Genomic DNA, 27,613 nt, shown 5'->3' with positions numbered 1-27,613 from the left:
TATAACATTGAGTTCAGTTGATATGGTGTTGTAAGTTTTAAACAACGGTGACATTCATGTGTTAAACAAGGATGTAGTCAATAACTTTGTATGGGTTTTGATCATAGACAAGATCTAGTTGTTAGTTGTTAATATTTGACCTCGGAGCAGGCAACGAAAAAAAAAAGACTTATTCTTTTAATACATACAAAGTATAGAGCGGTTCTACATTAAAGTCTGTTAAAGGGCGTAGATGTTCTGCCCCCCCCTCTCCCACAATAAGAAGTATGGAGCCTACGTCTTCTTTCTGTGATTTTGAACTTATTTCCAAACGACCCAATACGAAGTGATTTAGGAAGAGGCAGATCTATATTTTTTTTTAAATTAGAAAAAAGAAAAGATAAACTTTTTTTTTTCCGTCTAGGATATTCGATTCCCAGCCTCCACTGTAAAAGAAAAGTTGGCCACACCACTTGATTTATAGATAGGCTGCTGTTCAGATTTAGGCCAGTGTGTTTATAAGAACACTTACCCAGGTCATCAATAACGTTGATGGGTCACGTGTATACATCGTCTTGCCCCGGCCTTGTGTGCTCAGCTGTGTTGCGTGAAAGACGTATTACACTCGTGGGCTGAACTGACCGGAACATCTTGGTAGACTTTCTCTTGTTTACATTGCCACTTGCCTTTTGGTCTACTGCTACTGTATATCCTGAGAATACTAGCGTACATAGGATAGTGATCACTTTTTTTTTTCATAGGGTAAACAAAGTACAAAGAATAGGAAATATCTACCCTCGACAAGAATATATTGTTACGTATTTCTGAATCTTCTGGCTAGAAGTATTAGTTGGCACACAAATAAAAACACAGCAAAGAACTTGACGACTAAACTTTCAGTTTCATATAACTTTAATGACTATTAACTCTAACATTACTGTAACATGTAGCGTAGAAGACTGTACAATATCTGTCAGTTTACAGTTAGCTATACTTCGTTGCACTGCATCTCTTCACTTCGTTGCAATTCATCTCTTCTCAACTTTCCTCGAGCCGTATTCTACAGAACAGACCAACGACACACTTCCCAGTGTCGCTCCAGGTCTCCCAAAGCTGAACCAAGTCGTACTCCAGTCTACCACATCAGAGCCGCACACGTCTTACATCGACTGTATCGACTGTAACGGCTCAAGTCCACTGTAGTTCGCTGTATAGACTTTAACGACAGTAGTCCACTCCAGTTAACTCTACCCTAGTTAACTTGCATCGAGTCGTACACATTTCTCTTCCACAGAGCCGCACACGTCTTACATAGTCTGTATCGACTGTAACGGCTCACTCACGACTCCATACGACTGACTTTCACATTAACTCTCTGGCTTATATAGAGTCCCTAATCGCTTGTCCAAAGTTGCACAAACACGGCTAGTATCCTCTGAAATAACACGTGTGGACACGTCACATCCTGTCTTTGTTTGTACATGTAGATTCCAGGGAACACTAGCTGCTTTGTCATCTCGCCGGGGTCATACGTTGACCTCTACCTATCACTGTTCATTTGTAACAATATGTTTTTACTTTACTAAGTAATTGATACACGGCGATGACAACCGGATTGACTAAAGAAGTCTGTTACACAGCAACCAAATAATGTCGTGGTTGATGTGAGGCTCTCCCCCCCCCCCCCCCCCCCCCCCCCAGATAAGCAGAGACCTGACAGACTGACACAGTTCTACGAGATTTCAATATTTTACCCATCTTTCTATTGGACGACGGCCTTTCATATTGACTCTGGTTCACCTTAAAAGCTTACCATCGGCCTGACATTTTCGCGGTACTGAATTTGACAAGTGGTAATTGCTGCGTGGCCTTTCTGGCCTTGTCCTGGTTTTGGTGTGCGAGGCTTTTTATCTTAACCACAGCTTCCAGAACCAGACAATTGGAAAATCCGCTTCGTTATAGACGTCTATAGATTTCTCTTTGCATAATTTCTACGCAGCGTTGGAGTGCTAAGCAACGCTTTGTTGAGAACGTGATTGTGTAAATATTGGCATCTTCATCAACCTGTTTAAGAAGGTTCTCTGTTGATAATGTACGTGTCTGGGCGCCTTGGATACGTCTTGCGTTGTAGGATTAATTGAGCATACTATTTGTGTAAGTACTCACTTGAACACAGTGAATAGAATCCCTCAATACTCTGTAAGGGTATAGGTGCATACTTCATTGCTGTTGACATGAGAAAGAGTAGATGATCTCTTTTATGTTCTCATCCAGTAGACTGACCTCAGATATGCTGTATAGTTTGAACAAGAAGGTTTTCAAATGCCTTACTTTGAATGGGCATCTCTCTCTCTCTCTGTCTCTCTCTCTCACTCACTCTCACACACACACCATATGTTACTATTTTGTATTACTTGTATGATCTTAGGATCCGAATGCCAACATCTAACGATTTGAAAAAAGAAAAGAAATGGGAATAAGTCCTATCACTTCCTTCTGTGCATCACTACATAACTTCGCTGCTGACCTCAATGCAACACTATATGTTGATTAGATCTTATAGTAACGTGTACTTTTGTTGTCCTGCTCGTATTCATTCTTTCCCAAGCAGTGTTGTATTTAGGCCTACCTATAGGCAACATAAACTATAGTTTAGGACCCCCCCCCACCCCGACCCCAAATATTGTTTTGAAGAAAAAGCAAAGTAATAAAATTGCCTTTTGTTTGTTACAAGGGCCTCATTAAGCCTAAATCTTGCCATGATTCCATATGTATAAGTACAGAAATTTCTGGTTTAGGTACATTAAAAAAAAAAACGCCTTTCTTATCCATTTTGATCACGTGGTTCGAATTAAAAATATTCATCTGCAATACAAATAGATAAAAAAAATAAACACACGGTTCATGGCAAAACAGCAACATTATTTTTTTTTTTTTTTTGTAAAGGGTTTAACTGAGTGCGTCGATTCCTACTATAAACGTTTTATTTTTTCTCTTCACTACTAGATCTAATTTCGATTCTTCACTCTACCATCCTATACTGTTGACCACATCTCAATGTAGGCCTATTGCTGGTTTAATATGAACACTAGTTATGATAGTACCCGAAACACGCGATACTAATGCTCTTATTGTAGTATTGTTATTTTTACCGACTATTTATTTTCCTGCCAATCACCGCTTTTGTGGGACACGGTTATCGGGTGGTGAGGTGATTCACTGCTGATCTGAGAGTCACCGACCTACATTCCTGGCCATGGAACCAGGCCACTTGACCTGCCCCGTGGACTGCTAAATTGGGAAAAAATTGGTTTGTACTTTTACTATTCCTTTAAAGAACATCTGGAAAAAAAGATGTATTCACGGTAAAGTACAGCTATTATTAGGCATAGTATGCATTTCAAAGGATTCTCCTTCGCTTGTAAATACGAAAATAACTTTTATCATTTCCCTTGAACGTTTTCTGACATTCTCAGTCAGACAGGAAACGTTTTGGAGAGAGCTTTGTGCAAATAGGCTGTAACATTCAATCAATGGCTGCTTTGGTCCAGTGGACGATTGCCTCTAAAAAGTTGGCGTCTGAGTAGCTGGCCAGGGCCTTAAGAGCAAAAAGAGCTATAGTTTATTGCGGCGTTTCTTAAACTGTGGGGCATGTTCTCCGGAAGTGAAGGGGGCGATGTCCTGGCTAATAGTAAGGGGGCTGGCGGGGGAGCGAAACCAGTCAATATATTTTTCAAGGAGCAAAAACAGTTGTGTTTACACAGAAACTATCAATCCATCTTTGAATGGTAACATTAAATGACATTAATACTAACGTTTTTCGAAATTCAAATATTTGATGTACAATGCCTTGTTTCATCTTCTAATAAAGACCTTCTAAAATGAATACCGTTTTCACGACAGGTGTCTGCATTTATCCACTCAAAAAAGAAAGTGTTTGTTGAAGTCTCACAACTTCTACGCTATTTTGAGTCTACTTGACTTCTCTTGTATCAGAATGTTCGAATTATCCCGACTGTTCTATATTGTTAACTTGAAGTGTGACACAAATAAAATGCCCGCGGCAAGACGCCTACACGAAGATGGTGTTACGAAGATTGCCCCTATTACACAAGTGCGCCTCCTGAATCTTGACTGTTTCTCGCTCAAAAGTATTGGGCAGTGCTGCTTCCTGGATGGAAGCGGAACCAGCTGCCTATCCTATCAGAATCTTTTCTAGTAAACAAAACACTTAAAAATGATCTTCTGAACACTATTTTACGAAACAAAACAACAGCATAAGACTAAACGGACTAGCTTTTATGAACATTCATAATGTAAATGTGGGGTTTAAACATATTATATTAATGCAAACCGGAATTTAGGTATAATTATATGTCATTAAGTCTCTTCTCTCAACTGGAAAAGGGAAGCGCGAGTAGATTCGTCTGGGGGTTGGGCATCGATAACATTTTGAGAAACACTGGTGTATTGCTATTAGCCGTATAGATCAGATGCGTCTCTTGGTGGGTGTGATTTTGAGGGATTGATTCAATGTATTGTTTTATTACGTGCAGAGTGATCTGTAGCATGCTACTTATCATTAGGGTGAAACAAAGTCCATTTAGAGACACACCGGCTTGTATACATCTAACTTGAGCAACTAAATTGTAATCTCGTGAAGGTTGACTCTTAGGTATTTTTTTTACATTGCAAAATGTCTTGAGTTGAATCGAGACCGTTCGTTCTAGTATAGAAGGCCTGAACACTGACCTGCCACTTCGCAATCTGTGGGCAGGGGAGACCAATAGCTCGTCACCACGTCACAGATCGACGTGGCTATGATCTTGAAACAGAATTGAATTTTTTAAATTTTTTAAATTATTTTTTTTTTTGTTCCTTGAAGTTTTTACTTTTAGTTGAAGTCTAGAACTGTATACTTTATTTGTATTGATGTCAAGATTTCAGAATAATAGAGGAGAAAAAGATGTTTGTATTAGACAGTTCTAATTGGTGTAAAGACAGTGCGCTGTTTTGTCTGTTCGCTTCTCTTAAGAAAGCAGATAGCATGAAGCAGTACTAAGTACGTGCTATGTCAGATATGTCCTGTGTGCTCTACATGTGCCCTGCTAGATGTGTACTTTTATTATAAGAAGTTTATTAGCACTATGGCACATGCCCCTATGTGACGTGCACCTGCCCACTTAATGGTTTATATAAAAAGACCGATTAAACTTATTACTATGACACAAGGATAGCTGAAGATTTTTTTTTTTTAACATCGGTGTACATTGGAAACCCAAAGTAAGTTTTGATGAAAGTTTAACCTCTAGCGAACGGCTTCATATGCGCCAGATGTGTCAAAATATATAGGACACAGCTGTTTCAAGCCGTATGCATTTCACAATGTACATCACATGAAACATTTTTTTAGGGTGTAAATTATTACAAGAAAGGTAATTGCTTAAAAGAAAAATCTTTGGGCATAATCGCAGTTGCCTCCCTTTTTCCGATTTAGTTTCTATTTTCGAATAGGGTATTTGCAGCTAGTCAAATCAACAAAGTTGGGGGGAATCAGGACAGGGCGGTTCTGTCTGTGAGACTGTAATAGTGTGAATAGGATTACATTGTGCGTCATTGAAATGAGTCTGCTCCAAACTGTGAACATGGATTAAATTAGTTGTCTATGAACATATCGTAACTTTTGTGAACACTGGGCTCTATGAAAATTATATAACAAAAAACGTTCCGTCTGTGTTCTTTCTAGAAGCCTACTGTACTCTGATTGGCTCTTGTATGTATCAGTGATGGTCTCAAAAACCTGTGCACATTTGTGCACACATCATGCACCAATCACATGCAGCCCGCTTTGAATGTAGAAGTATTTATATAATTTTAGCCTACATCCTTTGTCCAGTGTTAAGAAATTTGTTTTTGATGTGCATGATCAAATTCTGAGTTTGTGTGTGTGTTTGTGTAAATATACCTTTTTAAAATCCTCTTAAAAAATACTTTTCCTATCCCTCCTTTAGAGTTTGCGCTGTTACTTTCTCATCCCCTTCCGCTGTTCACCTAATTACACTTACTGGTACGGTAGCTTTTTTTTTTTTCAAGAATCGTACGACTTTGCTAAAAGAGTTGATTCCCAAAGTCTCCCCCCCTCCCACCAATTCCTATTCTCAGGGGATTGCGTACGTTGATGTGTGTATATCCTGCACTGTGAACTTCATTACACGCCTAGCTTATGATTTATTTCCTGTAAGTTAAAGTCAAACTTTTGTTCTATTTCTACCTGATAGCATTCAAAGTTGGAATAAAAGTAGCCATTCCTGTTTCAAGCCACCGACTTAGAATTGAAATGAATCTAACCAAAAAAAAAATCGTATCCCAAAGATATTGGCAAGTATAATTATACTCGACATAAAGGCATCCTGTTAAGACTCTTTTTATGAGAGTAGACATAAAGGATAGATTTATCTCGATAATTACTGGGAGACGGTTCAGTCTGGTTCACACAGACCCTCCAAGGGAGAAAGAATCACGTCTTTTATGCTAAGAATTAAAAAGACTACTCATAGAAGATAAGACATATATGAGTAACAGCTGGATGACTTATTGGGGCATCTTTTAAAAAAAGAGGGTCACAGTCACAGAGCTATGCCCTTAAAAGAAAAGAACCTTTCATCGGTTGTATTTCTAAAACTTAAGGCGTGAGTCGAGATTTATATGTGAATTTTAGAGAACACGACTCATTAAAGTAACACCCAACTTTTAAGTTCCTCAAGCATTTATCATTAGTATACTAGTGAGATGTCTACTAGAGTCGTCTCGAGTACATCTTATGTAACTAGCTTATAAAAGTAGTACACACCAAGTAGCGTGGCAATGTCCCAGTGGGCCCGGGCTCAAGAAACATACAGGTTGAGTTTGACAAAAAGAGTTGAGTCCTCCTGTATGTACAGGTACACGTGTAGGAAGACATTCCAATGTATGTACCACGTGAAGTATCTTAGTGTCTTTGTACTCTTTCAGTCAACATTTCTTACAAGTAGTACTATGACATTCATTGCTTGCCATTTTTCTCAAAAGTAGTAAACAACTCTTTCGGTGATCCCCGTGGACAAGAGATGAGCTTAAAGTAAATTAAGAATTGGAACTTTTTGTTTTGGTTAAAATTCGCATTATTATTACATTTTTTATTAAATGAAAGCTGACAATGGTGGGTTTTTTTTTGTATTGTTAATAAGATTGGCGTTTTCCATATTGAATGACACCCAGAAATGACAATTGTGTCTGTTTTTAAGGAGATTTGCATCAGTTTTCAGAAGATTTTAATAATTTCAGATTTTCGTGACTTTTTCGTATATTTTACAATTTCAGGAGAATCCAGAAACCCTTTGATAATAAGTTAAAATGGTTTACTTTAATAATTTACACCTAGAACTCGCGCGGGGCCTATGAAAGTGAGGGCCCAACTGCGGCCGCATAGGTTGCAGTGGCCTAAGACCGGCCCTGGATCATAGCGGGATCTATTTATTAGACTCAGTCTCAGTTAAACGTTTCTATTCAATCGTCACTCTGACCCACATATCGAATGTAAGCTTTCATAGAAAAGTAGTTGTACATGTTGAGCGTGAAGCGTTTACTTAAACTGAATCTACCTCGCAGAATTCGTTTGAGAATCCCCGATGGACGTTACAGACGACTACAGTTATGAATGGCTTTCAACGGACAATGGCTTATCTACACGGAAATGGGACTTAAAAAAAAAACAACTAGGGGTCACCTTCATAAGTTATTTTTAGAATTGTTTTTCCCTCTTTACGACTTCCTTAATTGATCTTAATGTTTCCGTCCATTGCCATCCACAATTTCGCCAGAGATTTAGGGCCCTAATTTTGTTTGTGTACCTAGCTGCCCTGTTCAACCGAGGGACTCCATTTATTCATTTGGACTCAGTTTCTGACAAGGTCGTTTGCTATGACCTTAGTTCAAGTTCTGCTGTGCTTATAACGTGTGTGTGTGTGTCTGTAACTCGAGTAATGTCATCTTTATTATTATTATTATTATTATCATTATATCATTATTATTAAGCAAACTTATTATATAAACTTGTAAGCTACATGGCTGTCAGTCCATGCAACTTAAACACACAGAGGCTATGCCTAGTCTCTTTCGGTAGTGCATTGAAAGCCTTGTGCATTATTTCAAACTGAATTCCAAAATTACATTGAAACCTTTTATGCTGGTTGCACATTTTTAGACTGTAAGAACATTTCACCAAAGCTTTTAAAATTATACACACTTTTTTTTGAGTCGATCTGTCTTGCTGTCTGTTTGGTAAAAAGTTTATACATCTAGTACTACGCGTTGTTTCTCCCACACACATGCTAGGATCAAGTTAAAATTTTGCACAATTATTCATGAATCAATAAGAAAAAAAATAACCAATTAGTTAATTAATTGCTTGTAATTAATTGAGAGATAAAGTTGTAATTGCGGAGTTCTTCCCCTTTATTCATCTTTGCTTTCAAAAAAGAATTTTCGCAAACACCGCTCTCGAAATCATGTTACTAATGTTTAAAAAACAAACAAACGCGACAATGAAGATCGCGTCTTATTTACTAGCAAAGAACAATTTGATAAACTGGTTTGAAGATACAATAGCGGTAATTTTTGTTTAAATTTATAAGTTGTTTTTTTTTTTTGCTTTCTCTCTCTCTCTCTCTTTCCCCACCTCTCTCTCATTCTCTCTCTCTCTTCCCCCCCCCTTTCTCTCTCTCTCTCTGTTTTTTTTTTTAACTTTATGTAGACACAAAGCTCCTAAGCTTGGCAAGACAAATTCAAGTTGCGTGGTCCATTTTTGACTGAAATAATCAACAACTGAACAATGTACATTTGTATCACTGAAACACAATTACAATTACTATAGTGTAGACATTTACAACTACTTTTCTTATATACATTTTAACCCCCCCCCCCTCAAAAAAAAAGTATTTTTCATGTTTTTCTGATATATTTTTCTAAACACTGAAACATACAAGGGAAGACAATTTTACGAATATATACAACGTTCTGTTCTATTAAACGTTTGGTCAGAGAGCGAGAGCTACATTTGGCAACTTGAACTGATATCAACTTCGGTATGTCACTGAGGGATATCTTGAATAGCTATCGCTGTCGGCTCTTCACACCAAAGAAAAAACGATCCAGAGTCACAGCCTGGGGGATGGGGGCGAAAAAGGTAAAAGATGGGGAGGGATCGAGGATACAATTTTTGTCTTTCCGATATCCAGACCATTGGATTGTCATTGTGCTGATTGGAGATCTATGGAGACGTTTACATGGTGGTTCCCTGCACTATACCTCTTGCGAGCTTAGATTCTTGACGAGTCAGTACAAAGGCAGTCAATGTGTCTCTACATGGTGACTATTTATAGTATAATGGGGAAGAAAGTGCGACACATTTAAATACCACTGCGGGCGTTACACACACACACTTCAGTTGGTCGATTATTTTCTAGGACTTGAAGGAGGGACTTCTTTTTGTTCTATATATATATTTATGGATTTAGCCCCCTTATTACGTTTTGACACGTTTTTTCTCCCACTTCCCATTCTCCATAGTGGATAAGAGTACACGAATCAATCCAAAAATTAACTGATTAGGTAATCATTTAGTACTAATTCATTAATTTTGTTTTATATATATAGCGAAAAGGGAGATAAACCCCGTAATTTACAGAAAAATGGCAATACTTAGCGGTTCCTTCCCTTAGATAAGCTTTGTTTTTAAAAAGTATTATTTTTTCTGTTGCTTGTTTTCTGATTCTAATCACTACTCTTTTCCTTCTCACTTCATGACATAATCTTAAAGAATAGGAAACTTTCTTGTGAATGAGTTCCTGTACTTATCCCTCATGTTGTGATAGAGAGCTAGATGACGGGTTAACAGTGGATAAATCATATTGTTTTTGTTAAGGGGGGGGGAAGACCTCTTTTAAAACAAACATCCTCAGCGAATGCAGTCCAATACGGTACTGCTGGTCTTTTTTTAACGTAAGTTTAATAACACCTTTATATTTTAAGGTTAATGTGACCCCATCATAAAACCAACCAGCTATAAAAGCATTTTGAATCAGAGAATAACACGATTTTGGTTTCTATTACAGGTTGACCCCCCCCCCTCTTTCACCTCGCTTTTATTCCCCAAGTGAAATAATATCAGACAGTTTCTAGTACCTCTTTATTTCAACCGTTAGGTAACATTACATGAAGAGTTAACTTTAGGCCAAATGAAAAGTGTACCGTACCGTATGTTTGGTAGCTACTGTGCTCAGTGTCCTTTGGTGAGAGAAGAATGCAAATGGTGGAAAAATCTTTAAAAGAACATCCTTCAGTGTGCTGTCATTGCACGTGATTAATGTGCTTTCTACCTTGTATGTAAATCTCTACCGAATGATAGAGTGACCTGCAGTACACTTTGACCTTCTTAACCCCCCAGTCTCCCTCCTGCTTTCTTAACAAGCTATTAAACAAAGCACTGTTTTCAGTGTCACATTATTAAAATGACTCTATGCCTAGCATTTATTATGTGGGCGTATAATTTTAAGTGGGAAAGAAGTCTTTGCCGGCAAGGTTGTAATTAGAACATCAGCTTGATGTCCTTTAAAAAGAGTCCTTCACTGTACGATATGAGTTAGATCGAATTTAAAATTATGAACAAAAGTATCCAATTTAAGTTTTAAACGACGTTTAGTATAATCACAATAAATAAATAAAAGTATTGCTAAATAGTGACCTTGCTATATTCAGAGTATATTTAACCTTTATGAAATATAGCTCTTTTTTTAATGCTCCTACCTCTTTTGAAAAACAAAAATCTTTTTGAAATAGAAGGGTCACTTTGAAAAAAGTGGTAGAAGGATCAATTTCAAACAAGTGGTAGAAAGATCAATTTGAAACAAGTGGTAGAAGGGTCACTTTGAAGCAAGTGGTAGAAAGATCAATTTGAAACAAGTGGTAGAAGGGTCACTTTGAAAAAAGTGGTAGAAGGATCAATTTCAAACAAGTGGTAGAAAGATCAATTTGAAACAAGTGGTAGAAGGGTCACTTTGAAGCAAGTGGTAGAAAGATCAATTTCAAACAAGTGGTAGGAAGATCAATTTCAAACAAGTGGTAGAAGGGTCACTTTGAAAAAAGTAGTAGAAGGATCAATTTCAAACAAGTGGTAGAAAGATCAATTTGAAACAAGTGGTAGAAGGGTCACTTTGAAAAAAGTGGTAGAAGGATCAATTTCAAACAAGTGGTAGAAAGATCAATTTGACACAAGTGGTAGAAGGGTCACTTTGAAGCAAGTGGTAGAAAGATCAGTTTGAAGCAAGTGGTGGAAAGATCAAGATCAAGTTTGAGGCGCGAGAAGCTTCTTTCATCAGATTCCACAATTACGGGTATTGTATTATGCCGTTTTTTTACCGCGCGTAGGATTGGCGTTCTGCATATTGAATGACGCCCCAAAATGACAATCTTTGTCTATATATTTCATGAGATTCGTAAGAGTTTTCAAAAGATATTAATAATTTCCGGAGATTTCCAGGACTTTTTCGTATATTTTGCAACTTCAGGAGATTTCCAGGAGCTCCTTGTAAATCAGGAGGCCGCGGGAAATCTGTTATAAGGAATTAGCGCGGGTCCTATGAAAGTGCTGGGCCCACCGCGGTCGCATAGGTTGCAGTGGGCTAAGGCCGGCCCTGCAAAATAACGGCGTATGCTACGCCTTGGGTCGACAAGTTTGCTTAAGTCAGCTTCAATTGCAATCTGAGCGTTGTGAAAATTGTAACCAACGCATATGTAATGAGAAGAGAAAGTGTTCGCAGTTTCTGAACCAGAGCGTCCTATGGGAAAACTTGCTGAGAAAGGAGGGACAGGGTTTGGTGGGGAAATTAATTTTGTCTGCCTTAAATCTCTCCCTTAGTTTTAGCCCAAAGGTGGGAGATTACTTTTGAATTTTTTATGGGAGTCGTGGAGGAAAAGAAAATAATTGTAGCAAGATGGTTGGGATTTTTGTTGTTTTTTGTCATGGAGTTAACGTATAGACTTCTAACCTGGAGAGTTCTGAACAACACGAATGTTAATAAACATTTGTACTATGAGGTTGAAATGTTCTAACTTCAGGTTTTGATTTCTAACATAGTAGTAGTCGAAGATTCTACTTTTTATTTCACAATCTCTATGAGTGCGGGTATTATTTTGTTGATTTAGTCCTAAGTACCTCTAGCTCAGCCTTCATACATAGCCCAGCTATGGAAATAGCACCAGTGACCTAAAGTTACATTGTTTGATTAACGCAAGAGAGAAGAAAATCCCCAAGTGACATAAGGGATGTTTACAGCAATACAATTGTATATAATACCAGGCTAAAACTATATATATTATATAGTGTTTATGCAATTAGATTATTTACCTGTCTGTAACGTTTAAATCTACTTTTTTTTTTTTTTTTGAAAATCCGAATTATTATCGTCTTAAAGTATGTGAAGTTCCCCTTTAAGTCCTTGCGACCTAAATGGCATCTGTTGCTGTGGCCCACGTTTAACGAGGGTGTCATGTGGCCAGCACATCGACCTTCCGCCTTTGCGTTTTGAGCTGGGTGGACTCAGAGGCGCCTTAAAGATCACGAAATTAAAAATTCCATTCTTTACTAGAATTGGAGCCCGAATGTCAAGCGCTTGACCACTCCGCCAGCGCGCATCATACCGTACTTACAATAAGTACAAACGTAACTAGTGGTATGACGAAAGTCCAGTATGAGGTGCACAGGATTGAATACACTAGTATGTCATTTCACTGTTACATTCATGTCATAGATTTACATAGATCTGCCCGTTCGTTGTTGTTTTTAATAAATAAACGCAAAAATAATGCAGTTGTATTGTGTCGAGTTATGCACTTATGTAAGCCAGTTAAAGGATTTTTGAAAACAGGATGAAACAGAATGTTAGTGTTATTCAACAGCTGGTTCTGGTCTAAAATAAACAAGGCCCGCATTGCTTAGTTTCGTTTATATAGCCAGAAAAGTAATACTTTTGACTTTTATTAACTGGTTGTATCCATTATTCGTATGACCTCTCAGTAATAAATAGTAGATAGATTTGTATACATTGTATTTTATATATAATTATATTATATAATCCTTAATTTACATTAGACGATATGTCCTGGATGACTAAGAGTTAAAGCAACTGGTTATATCCATTATTCGTATAACCTCCCAGTAATACATAGTAGATAGATTTGTATACATTGTATTTTATATATAACTAGACATATGTTACCCGCGACCCGCGGGTCTTTATTTGCGCATTACTGTCGATATAGTCACTGAGAGTGTTTTGTAAACAATTAAACGAAATAATAATGTAATAAGTAAAGCGAATGTGTCAATGTAAAATAGTGTGAATGAAGCTATCAAATCAAAATAGCTAATAGGCTTAAATCCATTTTTTAAAATTAAAACATTTGCTTTTGAATAATCTAGTGGATTGGATTTAGATGTATGTTAAACGTAGCTAATGATCCTTTCACGTTATTTCTCTTTCGCTACGAAAATAAAATTAGTTTTGCGAAAATGGTTTACCCGAAGTCGATACATTCTTATCTATTGAAAACGAAAAGAGCGATAGCTTTGTTAAATAAATGGGATTATAAAGTGAACAATTAAACGAAATAATTTTTAGTACGCGATTCATGAATGAATATAGATCTAGGCCTATCTCAACTCGGCTTCGCAGCTTTCGTAAGCGAATGTAGCTTTAGAAAACCAAATTTTAATGTTTATTTGATCAAAATATGAAATGAATGGACTTTAATTAATATATTTATGTGTTAAAGTATAAAACTATCTGTGCGAAGAGAAGTTTTATCATCTTAGAGTTGGATTAGAGTTTTAGATCTAGGGATGGTATTATAAAGTGAACAATTAAACGAAATAATTTTTAGTACGCGATTCATGAATGAATATAGATCTAGGCCTATCTCAACTCGGCTTCGCAGCTTTCGTAAACGAATGTAGCTTTAGAAAACCAAATTTGAATGTTTATTTGATCAAAATATGAAATGAATGGACTTTAATTAATATATTTATGTGTTAAAGTATAAAACTATGTGTGCGAAGAGAAGTTTTATCATCTTAGAGTTGAATTAGAGTTTTAGATCTAGGGATGGGATTATAAAGTAAACAATTAAACGAATTAATTTTTAGTACGCGATTCATTACGGTATTGTCTAATGAAAGAATGTTCGTCAGGAAATCTGTAGTCACAGATATAAGGAACTAATTAATGTAAAAAATGCTTTTGAAACACAAAATTGAAGGTTAATTTTATTATATAATGAAATCAATGGATCTTCTTTTGTATTTTCATGTGTCAAAGTAAAAAACTATCTGCGCAAAGTGTATTTCTTAAAATTAGATCTAGGTCTAAATCCTTTCTATCTTTTCTCATGTCAACATTGTAGACATGGCCTAGATCAGTGTTTCTCAAACTGTGTGCCGCGGCACACTAGTGTGCCGCCGAAGATTTGCTGGTGTGCCGCGGGAGTTTTCACAACGCCACCCGTGTAGCGTTACACAGGTCTGCCAACTATTAAATTTTTATTTTACGTTGCGATGATATCCTCACTTGCAACGACCAGCAATGGCAGTGGATCGCTCCATAATGACGGAAAGGGGTGTTAGCTGTTCAGGTTATGGAATTGTCCACTATACATAATATATTATTATAATGACTCAAATGTTGGCCTCCTTAGCAGACGCACAGCACTGACACCAGTTCTTGAATTGGTAACGACAATAATAAGCGATGTGTTTCATGTAAATTGTTTAGGTGTATGCTAATAATAACAAATATGCATTATTCATTGTTATCCATGGAGAAATACGGTAGCAAGAATGAAACTGCGAAAGTGTTAAATGAAAAGCAATGGACCAAACGAAGGTACAAAGATTAATCGGATATGGTTTCATAAACTTTCATATCTTCTGGACCTGAAGATTCTCCATTACCTTCTGTTTGATCCTGCAATGCAACTCTGTCGAATGAGACGCTTGTTCCAAGCAAATTGAAGAGGCACTTGAAAACAAAACATGCATCAGTAAAAGCGCAACCGAAGGAATACTTTGAAAATATCTGGGCTCAACAAAATAAACAAGCTAAGAAACTTACGAACTACCTAAAGCTGCCAGAAAAGGGATTGATTGCAAGTCTCAATTATTAGCAAAACGCAAGAAAGCACACACAGAGACAGAATCAGTAATTGCACCAGCTTTAGCAATAGTTGTTGAAACTATCCTTGGACCTGATGCCGCCGAAAAAGTTAAAAAAGTTCCTTTGTCAAATGATACTATCTCGCGCAGACTTATCGTCAGATTTACAAGATCAAATCTGCGAACACTTCGACGTGACTGACGATGAAGTGTCTCTGCTGTGTTCTCGTCAAGTTGATGAATCCACTGACGTTAGCGGCAAAGCCCAGCTGCTAGCTTTTATTCGGTTCATAAAGGATGAAAAATGTGTCAACGAATTCTTATTTTGGAAAGACTTACCAACTACGACCAAAGGCGAAGATATTTTCAAAGTAGTGAACGAAAACATTTTGCTATTCAATCTACAGTGGAGAAAAACTGTGTCAGTGTCCTTCCATGCAGGGAAATAGAAAGGGATTCGTCACTTTTGTGCGTCAAGAAAATCCAAATGAATTAGTTGTTCACTGCATGATCCACGGAGAAGCTCTTGCCTTCAAATATTTGATGTCTGTTCTGGATCAAGTGATTGAAGTTGTAAACTCAGAGCTTTGTGAAGCAATGGATTCAGACTACAAATGTCTCCTGTATCACACCAACGTTCGTTGACTCTCCAGGGTAAAAGTGTTAAAGCGTCCAACTCAAGGCTGAGCTAATTTTATTCTTGGAGGCTGAAAAAAAAAAGACTTTGGATTTTCTATTCATGACGAGATCTGGTGGGTTAAGGTGACACTTCTCTCTGATTTATTTGACAAATTAAATTCATTGAATTTAAGTCTTCAAGGACCATCGGAAACCATCATCCCTGCATCCTCAAAACTGAAGTCATTTGGTGAAAAAAATGTCTTTGTGGCAAAGTAAGATCTTGAAAGGTGTCTTCGCTTCTCCTACTTACAATGAATGTGCTTCAACTAAAGAAATTATCCCAGAAATGCTGTACACTTTGACACACCTGCAGTCAGAATTGCAGCATTACTTACCAACAGTTTGAAGTAATGAGTATGAATGGGTCAGCTATACATTTGGAAACAATGAAGCTACAAATCATACAACTGAAGAAGAAGAGCAACTCATTGATTTAAAAAAACGATGCAGTTCTTAAGTCAAGTTTTGCCGAGAAAAGCCTGGATGTGTTTTGGATTTCAATTTAACAAGTTATATCCTGCAATCAGTTTAAAGCAATCCAAATAATTCTTCCATTTGCAGCTTCATGGTTTTGTGAGTTTGGATTTTCAGCACTGACTGAAATCAAGTCTACGAAAAGAGAGAGACTTCTTGCAATAGACAATGAAATGCGAGTTTGTTTGTCGACTTTGGAGCCTCGATTAGATCGCATTTGCTCTCAAAAACAGGCACACCCTTCACATTAAATGTAATACTTAAAAACAGGTCAAATCTTTTTTTTTTCTTTTTATTATAAAGTAACTATTGCTCTTCGTGGTGTGCCGCGAAATTTTTATAGTTTTTTTAGTGTGCCGGCAGACAAAAAAGTTTGAGAAACACTGGCCTAGATCCATAAAATACTATAGCTGTAATAGAGTCGGACAACTTTATTTTTTTTTGAGGGTCTTAAGTTTGTTTTAGGGCTACAATACATACACTACGGTCTATGTTGGTACCCAAGGAACATTCCTGCCTAGTTTTATCAAGATTGGTCAAGCGGTTTTGATGTCTATAAGTAACATCCATCCATCCATCCATCCATCCATCCATACATACATACATACATACATACATACATACATACATACATACATACATACATACATACATACATACATACATACATACATACATACCCCTCACATTCTACTTTATAATATAGATTATATTATATAATCCTTAATTTACATTAGACGATATGTCCTGGATGACTAAGAGTTAAAGCAACTGGTTATATCCATTATTCGTATAACATACATACATACATACATACATACATACATACATACATACATACATACATACATACATACACACATACACACATACACACACACACACACATACACACACACACACACACACACACTTACACACACTTACACACACTTACACATACATATACACACACACACACATACACACACACACACACACTTACACACATACACACATACACACATACATAACCCTCACATTCTACTTTATAATATAGATTATATTATATAATCCTTAATTTACATTAGACGATATGTCCTGGATGACTAAGAGTTAAAGCAACTGGTTATATCCATTATTCGTATAACCTCCCAGTAATACATAGTAGATAGATTTGTATACATTGTATTTTATATATAATTATATTATATAATCCTTTATTTACATTAGACGATATGTCCTGGATGACTAAGAGTTAAAGCAACTTTTTGTTTTGTTTTGTTTACTAAACAAGTCGAATGAAGTCTTCATTATTATACTATTTTATAATATTAAGTCTGCAACGGATATGATATTTAATGTTATTGCTATTTAGTTGTGGGCTTTATGTACGACGTTATGTAACAATAAAACTGACCCCCAATGGTCGCCCTCATATGTTTGTAACACCGCGTTGTTATAATTATGTCATTATTGCAATTTAAATTTAATGCTTTGGATTCTTAGCCCAATAAAGTTTTGTTTTGTTTTTGTATTGTGGAAAAAGAACGCCTCATAAAAAAATAAACTCCTTTTAAAATGTGCTATTGCAAGGTCATTCTTAAGGCTGTGGCTATTGGCCTTCTTTTTTACTCATAATACTTGTGGAATCACACTTCTCTCAAGGTTGAAGATATCAGTTGTCAAGTCAGGATGCAGTACTTTACCATGATATAAACTATAGTACCTATATTTACCGTGCCAGCTTATCGTGTACATTGTGATGCTTTTAATAAGTATACACGATGGGCTTATCTTTATGCTTTTGGCGTCTAAATTACTTTTTTGTTAATACCCCCTCCATTAAAAAAAAAATATAATAGAAATGATCTCTTATGAAAATATGAGTATAATAAACAAAAAAAAATGTTGAAAACCCAGCCTCAATTTTACGCGCCTGGATTAAGCTGCGATTCTATTGTTATGAACAATGCATTTAATACTTACATGCGTTCATTTCTTGTGGACGGGAGTGTCTCTCCAGAACAAGGCTCTACAGTCCCATGTAAAAGTGCACTAGATGAATCGTTGACGTTCTGCGGCTGAAGTTACGCCAACGACGTTATGTTCTTGCTCGATCAAGTAGAAAATATGGCCGCCCTGTGGAGAAAACGTTTGCATTTAAACTCGCTATACGTTTGTCAACATGACATCTTTTTACGCAAGCCTGACTCCTGTAGAAAGCCAATGAACTGGCTAAGAGTAAAACCTCCATGGAGTATACCATTCAAGAAAACAATGATCTTTGAGATGGACCACAACACGGAGGCTTGAAATAAAAACGTCTGCAGGAGGTGAAATCTTCATAGAAGTGAAGCCCTATGTACAGATCTGGCCCATGTCTTGGTGATGTCAGGCCCTTTCAGACCTCTGCTCACTGCTTCAGAGGCTCTGTTCTGTTAGACTCGAGTGGATTTTTTTTTTTTTTTTTTTGCTGTGTATGCACACGAGTGTTTGAGATGTATTTAAAAGCCATCTTTCTCCATTCTATATACCATTTTAAAAGAAGAGATAGAACCTCACAATACAAAATATTCCAACAATGAAATTTTATGAGAACTATCAAAATGTTTGAATTTTATATCATTTTTTATAAAGGATGCATGGTAAAGTGCTTGGCTTCCGACCGAGAGATCTCAGGTTTGAATTTCTGGATTTTTAGGGTGACCCTGAATCCACCAAACTGTAAAGGGTCTAGTTTAGGACAAGTAATGGCAGTTGATGGTTGTGCCTGGCCGTCCACAAGGTTCTATGCATAACACTTTTGCTGTATTGTATTATTTTTTTTTCATATTTATTTTATGGTAATTGTCATGCTGGTGTCATTCTCTTCGATTGCCCCTTCACTTGTGTTGCAATAATTGACTTGATCAAGGGCTGTCCAAAAAAAAATGACAGACTCAACCCTTCGAATTATTTACATTCAATTACATTGTATAAATAGCCACACCGAACTGAAGCACAGCTAAGCATTCCGAACATAGGGTGTCATTGAGCATATTTATAGAACCCAGTCAATAGCTTCTTTACAGTACGGCACAAATTGAATGGGGTTTAGACCTATGTTTCATATTTGTCCATGTGGTAACAAAAAATATTGTGTATGCTGTAAGTTTTGTCTGTTATAAAACAGACATGGGAAGATGATGGGGGAGTGGCCCGGAAAGAGTGTCCCTCACACTAGTTTACGTGGTATTGATTAAGAGACATTCATCCCAAGAGAAATATTAACAAGAGTGAAAACATCTCACACTTTAGCTACCTTGGCTCTGACTATGAGCCTATTACCATTATCAAGCTGGTCTTAGTGCATTATTTATAAACTATTTACTTGTCTGGAAGCTTTAATCACGCTACTGATTATATAGCAAGACTGCCCATCACGTTTTACTACGCCAGCACGTCCAGCTGACTTTGTTTTCGGGTAGAGGACGTCACTCTAATTTTTGTTTCCCTTTTTTTTTTTTGGTTCTTCCACCTCTTAGCTTTAATCCAACGTTAGAATATTCAAAATTAACATGCGCGTTTTTTTTTCCTTTCGTACATTTGGTTAATTAATCTTGGACCATACAGATGGTCTCATATATAAGAGGACATTCAACCGCACTTAATAAAAAAAAATATCTCTTCTTCCCTACCAACATACCTATACGCACTCCTTTGTGCTGAAGAGAGAGGAGCCCCCACTTTGTGAGTACTGTGACTCTCGTAACACTGTGGAACATATCCTCATTGATTGCCTCAGATACCAGGATATTAGGGGAAACTTTTTTAGAGCGCACAACTTACAAACACTAATCGTGCAAACACTATTCGATAGTGTCGACCCTGGGAAGGTACTGGGCTTCGTCCGGGAGGTGGGGTTGTCTACGAAGATTTGATTTGTGAAATTGTGAACATATAATATTTACAAAAGATTTTTACTAAATTATGAAATTTTTACTAACTTTACTATTGTAACTGTGAATAGACCTTGCTTTTATTGATTGAACTGTATGGAATTTAGCTTTGGTGTTATGAAGAGAGAGTAACCCTTAAAGGATTACGGCACGACATGACATAAATTGTGCCGATATGCCAAAAACTCAAACCCTAACATAACTATCTATCTATGTATCCACACATCCTTCCTACCAACATACCTATCTACCTACCTATGTATCCACAATCCAGTCCTACCAACCTACCTACCTATGTATCCTCACCCCAGTCCTACCAACCTACCTACCTACCTATGTATCCTCACTCCAGTCCTACCAACCTACCTACCTATGTATCCTCACTTCCTCCTTACCACATACCTATCTACCTACCTATGTATCCTCTCTCCCTTCCTACCAACCTACCTACCTATGTATCCTCACTCCCTTCCTACCAACCTACCTACCTACCTATGTATCCACACATCCTTCCTACCAACATACCTATCTACCTACCTATGTATCCACACATCCTTCCTACCAACATACCTACCTAAGTATCCTCACTTCCTCCTTACCACATACCAACCTACCTACCTATGTATCCTCACTCCCTCCCTACCAACCTACCTACCTATGTGTCCTCACTCCCTTCCTACCAACCTACCTACCTATGTATCCTCACTCCCTTCCTACCAACCTACCTACCTATGCATCCTCACTCCCTTCCTACCAACCTACCTACCTATGCATCCTCACTCCCTTCCTACCAACCTACCTACCTATGTATCCTCACTCCCTTCCTACCAACCTACCTACCTACCTATGTATCCACACATTCTTCCTACCAACATACCTATCTACCTACCTATGTATCCACACATCCTTCCTACCAACATACCTACCTAAGTATCCTCACTTCCTCCTTACCACATACCAACCTACCTACCTATGTATCCTCACTCCCTTCCTATCAACCTACTTACCTATGTATCCTCACTTCCTCCTTTTAAATCGAAACGTGATGTGATTCTATTCAAATTTTCAATGGTAAAATGAATTCATTGTATTGAGTTAACCTAAAGTATTGTAATTTTAGATCCTGGAAGAACTTCCCTAGAGACATGATCTTAATAGTATTTGTGCTGTATTATATGAACCCCTTTTTAAAAAGTGGGACATTTAATGCTTGCGGCGGTTCTCTTGGTTCCAAACAAATGGGACATTCAATTCTAGCAGCGGTTCTCTTGGTTCCGAAAACTCGAGAGCCATTATTTAGCGCAGAATGTTGCCGGCGTGTAATTTGTCACTATGTTGACTTGTTTGTGGAAGGGAAACAACACATTTTATTGTCACAGGGACGCGTGATTCATGAAGAAAGTGATTCTGTGTTAACGCCCTTGTAAATACGTTTAATTCTTGGTGCCAAACAGTTGATCAACAACTCTAGGTTTCAGAACACAGTTTACAACTAACGTTAAACTGGGGTTATGCTTTAAAAAAATGACAACATGGAAAGAGCGATCCTATCCTTACAGTTTTCAATGCAACAATATTTATTTATTTATTTTTATCAACGTCACATGTGGTCGGCATCTTTTCAATCATTCATTAGCCTCAGCTTCGATCCTTTTTGCCAAAGTCAAACTATGCTTTAGTAATACATTTGATCTGATTTTAGTTTTATGATCTTGTCCCCATTCCCTGTCATAGCATCTCTCTTGTTTTCCTCTCCTAAGAGTAGGGCCCCACATGTAAAGCACTGCTACAACAAAATGAATATAGATAGAATGTATGGAACATGTAGAAAACATTAGACTTACGTCAAATACGCAGTGGCATTAGATCAGTTAGAAATAATTGGAACATCACTTTTAGTCTAAAGTCACCTGCTTGCCTGTGTCACCGTAATCTTCCTCTATCTGCCGTTCAATGACTTGTCTATCTTTCCACAAACGATGGGGCGTGTTGATTTGCCTGATAAATTGTAAACAACTGATACTAGATCTAATACCTTGATGTGGATTAAACAAACTAGTTACGTTACAACGTACTTGCTCGTCTGCCTGCCACTTGCGCTACCTGTATCCCACGTCTGCTGCTGGTCTTTACGGCGCTCCGACGTGATTTTTTTTTTCGGAGCTAATTGCATTGGTTAGTTAGCTGTAATGGTTTGTTGGGCCAAGCGAGCGTGAAGGCGCGGGCCTTAAGTAGATCCGACCTTGTGATCCGCTCCCACTGATGGCTGTATATACGTAACATGAGACGTGGCCGAGGTGAAGACAGTCTTTCGTGTGGTGTGGATGGTTTCGCATACTGTCACCTTTTCGGGTCCTAATCTTTTTTCGGTCGCCCCGCCTCGCTGCTACGACCAAAACGGCGAATTTACTGAAGACGGCTGCGCAGAATAATTAGCGCCTGTATTTTTTTTTCTTATTTCGCTGTCAGTGTGGCGTGCATTCACCGGAGTCTCAGTGGAAAGGTTACTGTGTTTTCTTTCACGGTCATTTGGAGTTGGCTGTGTGAGTTGTGAAAGTGCTGATTGTGTGCTATACGGTGGACATTCAGGAGTGCTTCTTTAGCACCTTGGTTGTCTTTCCGTATTTTTTCTTCATCTTTAATTGTTCATAAGTGCTATTTGTATATATATATATATATATATATATATATATATATATATATATATATATATATATATATATATAGATATAGTACTATTTGTGCACGTTTGTAGTTAATATATATATATATGATTAAAACTGTATATACATGTGCAATTAAGCGGTATAGGCCACCTCCCTATATTGTAAATAAGTTTAGAATTAGATTCACCCTTACATACAAGGTATCCTAAAAGTAGGTTTACACTTATCAAGTAAATTGAGAATTCGACACTAGAACAGCGGGAAATGCGTAATACCTGTTAACATAAACAATTGAAGCTCTCGTAACATAAATAATTGAAGCTCTCGTAACATAAACAATTGAAGCTCTCGGATAGTCAAAAAGTCTCCCTTCAGCATTGTAACATTCTTCAACATTAACTTCAACCCTAGAAAAGGTAGATTAATAACTGTAAACTTACTTTTGTGCCACCTTGTAGAACTGCCTGTAATCTTACTGATCGTCTGCTACAAGACCCGAACCATTCTTTCATCTTCTTTTAATTCGAACGGTTTTTAAAGTAAAACCAGTGAGCCATGACTTGATTAGGATTGAGAATATTTTGTAAGAGTTTGTACTTATTATGGAAAAGTTGGTGACTACACTTTTTGGTCGTCCTCTTCCTTAGCCTAATTTTTCCGTAGTAATTTCCCCTCCAAATATCTGTTCTCAAATATATTCTGGTCTGTCGCTTTATAAATGTGTCTCCGTCGAGGACCATTCCTTTCATTGTGCATTCACTGAACCCAGATACTAGAACGGGGTCTTTTCTGCCTCGATAGAGAACAACATCGGACAGATAAGTTAACTTAACACTATTTTGTCTTAATTGTTATTTTTTGTTTGTTTTGTAGCTGATGAAGGCCTCGTGGCCCAAACGTCCTTTGTTTTACTTGGTCCGGCAGTGTTACATGTATGCATGTTTTTCATATTTTCTATACAGGGGTTGACTTTGTGATAGAAGTTATACCCAGATGTGTATACCATTTCAAAGACAGGAGAACCCTTGCTAAAGCCGCCTCACTGTTGTAATTGGCGCAGTCTACCTGGTTTGTCTCTTCTGACTAGTCAAACCTTTAATATGTTTAGTAGACTAAGAAAACGGAAGTGACCTCCCTGTTCGTGACCTCACCAATCTATTTGTGGCTATTGTCATGCATAATCTTGAGACCCCTCACTCCCTTTTTGGTAAATCTCTCTTCTCCTAACGCTTGTCCTGGTATGCGCGCACTGAAGTGGAGAAAAACTTAGGATAAAGAGAAATAAAAGGGGGGGGGGGAATGTACTGTAGCCCTCGTCATTTCTCCCCCCTTTTCAGTCGCACAGGTATATGAAACATCACAACCAATGTGTCGCCTTAAAGCCGGTCACTCACCAGGTGAACATTACTGTGTAAGTGTGTGTGTGTGCGCGCACACGGGTCTGTGCTGGTGTTTATTGGACAATAACCATTCTGTGTGGGTGGAAAAAAAAATAAAAGTTTATGACAAAACTCTGATTCAAGTGTTTCGTGCTGTCAATCCCACACATCTCCGTAATGTGTGTATGTTGTGTGTTTGCGCACTGTGTCTGTCGCCGCTTCATTTAAAGTGTCTGCTCTGCTTCTGAACTATGTCGCCTTGGATAATCCGCGGTATGTTTTGCCCTTAGGTCTACTATCGTTATGAAACAGGGACACGAGGAGCAATGATAATTAAACCAGACGATCAATAGCATCAAGTCTCTGGTCGGTAAATCAGGCTAAGATTTAGGCGTCTCTATGCTGCCTGATATGATTACTTCTTTTTAGTGTTCATGTTTGGATATTTGTTTGTCTAAGATCTCACATGATCTTTTGTTGGTTTTTATTTTACGTGCTTCGGATGTTCCTTCAGAATGAAGATGATTACATCCTAGCCCAAACTTCCCGCAGGACGTACTGGAGGATGTTGGCGGCTAAGGTTCGAACCCGGGACCATCGAGACGACAGTCCGGACCAGATGGTCTCCTATTTTTTTTCGTTTGTTGAAAATATGAAATGATATTCGGTAAAATTACACGAGACACTATGAATCAGATATACCGGTAAAAGTGTCCAGATAAACATGTGCACATAACTTTGAAAGTCACATATGTGTCCGAAAGAATAACTGTGACTTGAGTATACTCTCGAATAATACACCGGAAATTTTGAAGCTTTTCCTGGAAGAAGGCTGGGTGGAGGTAGTAAACTCTCTAAAAAAATTTTTGGGAGGGGGATTTACATTTGCGACAAAGAAACCAGGAACTTAAAGTTTATTCTAAATATGTTTTTCTAAGCATTTGTGTTTACTTTGTTTAGTCTGAGATCACGAATTATTTCACGCTTACTAGTTGAGTAGGACTTCAAAGGAGTGCTTTCATAAGAATCATTCAGACAAATGTTTTGAGTGTATTTCGCATTTAAATTACTCCGTTGCAACAATGGCACCCTCTTCATTCATGTGTGGCCATTACTAGTGAGCGAATGTTTCGCATGGATGGACATTATCATCGTATGCTCTGGGAATAAAAAAGTTCAATCTGGATCTTAAATAACAGACCCCAAGGTACTATTTTCTTTGACTGTCCGCAGTCTCCAAAGATTTATATATTTGGGGGGTGTTGGTACATCGGCACAATTTAGGCCATGTCGCCAGAGATTTAGAACCATTGTACTAAGTAACACCAAACAGTATCTCATTTCACTAGTGTTGTGCGGAGTCTAGTCCAGATTATAGATCAAGGCTGGGAACAATCTTGTTTCATAAGACTGTTTGATACGCTGATAACTGTTTCGGCCTTTAGTGGATGTCTGTTGAATCATGGCCTGAGCTGTTGTAACACATGCACTTCTAGCCGTGTGTGGCTTCTGGCGGTGACAGTTTTTATTTCAACACAAGATTGAGGCGCAGCGCCAAGAGTGCACATTTCCAGATGTTGACATCTTTGTCTTTTGAAATAAATATCCGCTTTGAAATGTCACGTTTATGTAGGAGACACTTGCGTACTTATCTTTGGCACTACTTTTTCCTGGGAGTGTTGTTTGTTTAAAGTAATAACGTCTCTGAAATCCAAAAGATAAATATAATAGTCGTGTAGTGTTTATGTGCCGAGACCTATAAACAAGACTTGAGTTCTTGGTGGAAACTGAAACTTGGCATCTGCAACATTTGTGTAGCAAGTATAGACGTGTTTGTTGTTGTCTGGATGAACTACGACATATGTACATTTCCAGTAGAGTTAAGGTGAACTTGACTCTAGTATATGCCTTCTTATGATCATCTTATCAGGAGATATGGGATATCAAACAGTACTATCCCCTTTGGCCATTCGTGCAGTGTACTCATTGGTGTAAGTTTCATTACAAGCAGTAAGAAAACGGAAGAGAATTGTGCCACAGTGTATCAATATAGAACAATGAAAGGAAACAGCAGACTTATTTATTCTCTAAGTAAACACTAAGAAGCCGCACACATCTATTCACGTGCGTTGTATGACTTTTGGGCACTGGACGTATTCATTTCCATCACCACTAGTATATTTATATCTATGACGTCTTAACAATAGTTGCGTTTCATTGAACGGTACAGTGCCTTGTAGGAATGTTATTAGAAAGAATGTCCATCTTGCGGGCTGGCTGGTACCACCTAAGATGTGGCAGATAGGAACCGCTTAGATATGAGTAGTGAAATAGCTGGTACCACCTAACCGGTGGCAGCTGTTACCGCCTGTTTTTTTTTTGTTTTTGTTTTGACGTGGCATAATTGTTAACCATGCAAGTCGTTGCGTAGATGTTCCCGCCTGTGGCATGGTTTATCTGTAAAAGTTTTGCCACATACCAGCCATTGATGCATCAAAACTTATACTCAACTCCAAAAACTATTAGGTTGAATACTTAAAGGTTGGTTGTGTTAATGTTAAGAAACGAGAAACGTTTCTTTGTTAAGAAACGTTGTTTCTTAAGTTTTTCACATTACGTTATTCGGATGATAGATGAATTGACTCTAAATTCGAGGTGTTTTTCTGTTTGTTTATTTGTCTTTGTTCAGAAAGTACTTTGCCTGCTGTGAGTAAGCGAATGCATAATTCGTAGCAGTCAGTTCGGTAACAGTTGTAAGAGTTATCTACGCCCCCACCCCCGCCGACACTTTGTCCGTTTGTATGTCAAGTCAATGAACTTGAAAAGGTGTTCAACTCAGCGGCATTAAGTTTTTTTTTTTTTTTTTTTTTAAACGTTATAGGTAATTTATCTTCAGCTGTACAAATCGTCTAAAATAAGTATAGACCTACAAATTGTTTGTTAGTATATTCGTTAGTCAATTATCTAATTCATTTTGCATATTCCACTTTCGAATGATCTGTAAATACTTCACTCATTGGTTGGTGGATGTCATTTATTATACATATTTTGAACCAGAACATTAAATGTCTGTAAACTGTAGAATTGTATACAATGTTCAGCGCATTAATTGTAGAGTTTCATTTTCTGTTTCTATGCTTCGAGAAATCTAAAATCATGTTTGAATTTATTCCCCACAGATTTACATGGGGTTTTCATTGCCTCGTGAACTCATTCAGGAATTCTTCAATTTTTATTCAATATTGTTTTCAGATAAGTTGAGAGTCATTC

At 37.5% G+C, this 27,613-nt stretch overlaps 2 protein-coding genes across 9 annotated transcripts in view; one reads left to right on the top strand and one right to left on the bottom strand.

Annotated features, from left to right (window-relative positions):
* The window catches only part of LOC106053828 (S-adenosylhomocysteine hydrolase-like protein 1), a 112,236-nt gene that overhangs the window by 4,762 nt on the left and 79,861 nt on the right, over positions 1–27,613 (top strand). Inside the window, exon 1 of one of the 4 annotated variants that reach the window (XM_056026391.1) lies at positions 22,582–22,801. The exons of 1 other annotated variant lie outside the window; for it this stretch is intronic. The gene's annotated coding sequence lies outside the window, so the exon portion shown is untranslated. Of the gene's footprint in view, positions 1–22,581; positions 22,842–24,693; positions 24,710–27,613 lie in introns of those variants that run through there. 2 more of the 4 variants (XM_056026390.1, XM_056026392.1) reach the window with 2 other exon arrangements.
* Positions 1–27,613, bottom strand: part of LOC106053893 (uncharacterized) — a 59,482-nt gene that overhangs the window by 15,743 nt on the left and 16,126 nt on the right. The window contains exons 1-4 of one of the 5 annotated variants that reach the window (XM_056026398.1): positions 22,143–22,296; positions 18,347–18,499; positions 2,146–2,272; positions 512–700 (exon numbers count right to left, since the gene is read on the bottom strand). The gene's annotated coding sequence lies outside the window, so the exon portion shown is untranslated. Of the gene's footprint in view, positions 1–511; positions 701–2,145; positions 2,273–18,346; positions 18,500–22,142; positions 22,303–27,613 lie in introns of those variants that run through there. The other 4 variants (XM_056026399.1, XM_056026395.1, XM_056026397.1 and 1 more) reach the window with 4 other exon arrangements.

This window comes from Biomphalaria glabrata, chromosome 4, assembly GCF_947242115.1.
Source record: "Biomphalaria glabrata chromosome 4, xgBioGlab47.1, whole genome shotgun sequence".
Lineage (NCBI taxonomy): Eukaryota > Metazoa > Mollusca > Gastropoda > Planorbidae > Biomphalaria > Biomphalaria glabrata.
Note: the sequence above shows the minus strand (reverse complement) of the source record. Positions and strands in the feature narration are given on the sequence as shown.